At 51.7% G+C, this 2,794-nt stretch overlaps 1 long non-coding RNA gene across 1 annotated transcript; it reads left to right on the forward strand.

The window, feature by feature from the left end:
* Positions 1-501: 501 nt before the first annotated feature.
* Positions 502-1,697, forward strand: LOC125553877. Its single transcript, XR_007304247.1, has 2 exons — positions 502-1,078; positions 1,174-1,697. It is a non-coding gene; the product is annotated as an uncharacterized LOC125553877 (long non-coding RNA).
* The last annotated feature ends 1,097 nt before the right edge of the window (positions 1,698-2,794 follow it).

Here is a 2,794-nt window from a genome sequence, read left to right on the forward strand (position 1 = left end):
TTTATAAGAGGCCGAAAAATGTTCTCGAAATGGGATGAAAGTTGGCGTGTGGTGTTGTTATGTTGCCAGTAGGCCGCCTGCCAAATTTCATCGCATTCGGAGTTCGTTTGACACCCCAACGATTAACTATAGCGACAATATAGCCGGTCAAACGTCGGATGTTTTCGGTCTCCGGAAACAGTCGCCGGGTCTCTCTCTCTTCTCTTCTCTCAGCCCAAAGCTTTCTGCACAGTCCGCTACCAACCCCAGGCCCCGAAACCCCCTCCTTGCACAGTGCATCGGCTCCTCGCGCGCGTCCGGGAGTTGTCCCGGACCCGACCCGGACAGTCGTCACTGTTGGGTCCGGATCATCCCCAAACGTCTACAAAACATCACCGTTTTCTCATTTGGATTTCCTAACCCATTTATTCTCGTTCGTTGGATTTCGATCTGATGATCCAAATCCATCTCCTTTCACCTACTTGCTATATATAGCCCCTAACCCTAAATTTTAGGCCCCTGTTCCATCCACCCATCGTCGCCGCTACCACTTCACCAACTCCCACCTCGGGATCCCCATCGATCCAACCAGTGACGTCCTCCCAATCCAATCTCCCCGACCGCCTCCCTAGATGTCAGCGCCACCCAATCAACGTCTCGTTCCCTCCTTCCTTTCATCCACCACCAAATCCATCCCCGTAGCCATCCTCTGCTCCCTCCGCAGCCAGCGCAGCCTCCTCGTCCCGTGCAGCTCGGGGACTCCAAGCCCCTCGATCCAGCCGTCCGGGAGGAAGTCAGCACTCGCCGCCACATCGTGCTACCTTTCGCGGACCTGTAGCCTTCATCGGCGACCCTGCATCGACCGCCCCTCTCCTCCTCGAGCTCCTCTTCGGCGACCCTCGTCGACTGCGAGCTCCAGCAGGACCCCGTGGCCTCCTCTCCCCTCTCCGCGAGCCGGCCGACAGCAACGCCACCAGCAGGAGCGCCACGCCCCGCCTTCCTCCGCCTCGCCTGTCCTCTGTACAGGATCCGGCACCAACGCCCCACCCCACGACCACCTCGAGCACCCATGCCTGCCGCCGACGAAGTTCACGGCCAGGTCGTCCTTGCTACACCTGCTCCCTTCCCTTGTCTCTGTTTCACTGAAGTTTTCGCTGTCTCACCGACCCCCTCTCTCGCTGCTCTCTGTTACAGCGCCGGGTTCCGCTCCTGCCTCGACTCCTCGTGCATGGATCCATACGCCCTCGCTCCGTTCCCGCGGGATCTGGCGTGATCCGGCCAGAAGGAGCTCCGCCGCGGCGACCTCCTGCTTCCTGTCGCCATGGCGCCGCTGTCGTTTTTCTTCTGCAGCGAGATGCAGCAGCGCTGCAGCGAGCGCACGCCCGCTCCGCGTGCAGGCCTCCTCTTGCCCACCAAGGCCAGCGCCGCCCCAGCCTCATCCGGCCCAGCGCTCGGCCTCGTGGCCCAGCTCTGCAGCGCCACCCTGGCCCAGCGCCGGATTCGGCCTCAGGGCCAATTGAGCAGCCCGAGCTCCCCTGCACTGTTGGGCCGCCTAAGATTCGGCCCGGAACATGTTTTTTTCACAGAGCAATTTTCCTATTTATCGAGGAGATTGCCAGTTTACAGTTTAGTCCCTAGTCTTCATGCATATTATAACTCATGATCTATGCATCATATGTAAAAACTCCAAATATGAAAAATGCTTAGAATTTTGTCTAGATTCATAATATCCATCTTACGTCTATGTTTGAAATGTTTAAAATTCTGTTTGGTTAAATTTGCTCCTATGCCATGCTAAAATGCTTTAATTCATAACTAATTAACCGTAGCTCCAAATCTAATAAACTTTATATGTAAATGGGGTAGAAAAATGCATAGCTTAACTTGGTGGCATCACTTTGCATGTTTAACAACTCTAAAATTGTGTTTAGGGCAGAACAGTACCAAACCTTAAAACATGCACATGAGGAGTTTCCGGACATGTTGTTTTGTTGTTCCGGCCTCATTTAAACTTGCCTAGATAGACAGTTTCATTATGCTCCCCCTCTTGCCATGCTAATAACATATTGTTAAGTACATAAACGAGATCAAACTAAATAAGTCATGCGGTGTTTCTTCAATATGCAACGGAGTTGCATATTGAGCTCCACTTAATTTGTAGGATTGTTTGTGCACTTTGCCATGCATATTTAAGCCGGACATGCATCATACTTGGTTGTGCATCATGCCATGTTCATGTGTTGGTTGTTTACTATGTTGTGTGCTTCTTTCCGGTGTTGCTTCTTCGGGTTGGTTCATAACGTCGCGTTTGTGAGGATTCGTTCGACTACGTCCATTTGCCTTCTTCATGGACTCGTTCTTCTTCCTTGCGGGATCTCAGGCAAGATTACCATACCCTCGAAATCACTTCTATTTGCTTGCTAGTTGCTCGCTCTTTTGCTATGCCTATGCCGCGATACCTACCACTTGCTATATCATGCCTCCCATGTTTCTAAGCCAAGCCTCTAACCCACCTTGTCCTAGCAAACCGTTGTTTGGCTATGTTACCGCTTTGCTCAGCCCCTCTTATAGCATTGTTAGTTGCAGGTGAAGATTGGAGTTTGTTCCGTGTTGGAACATGGATATTTTTTGGGATATCACAATATCTCTTATTTAATTAATGCATCTATATACTCGGTAAAGGGTGGAAGGCTCGGCCTTATGCCTGGTGTTTTGTTCCACTCTTGCCGCCCTAGTTTCCGTCATACCGGTGTTATGTTCCTTGATTTTGCGTTCCTTACACGGTTGGGTTATAATGGGAACCCCTTGACAGTTC

This window comes from Triticum urartu, chromosome 4 (genome assembly GCF_003073215.2).
Source record: "Triticum urartu cultivar G1812 chromosome 4, Tu2.1, whole genome shotgun sequence".
NCBI lineage: Eukaryota > Viridiplantae > Streptophyta > Magnoliopsida > Poales > Poaceae > Triticum > Triticum urartu.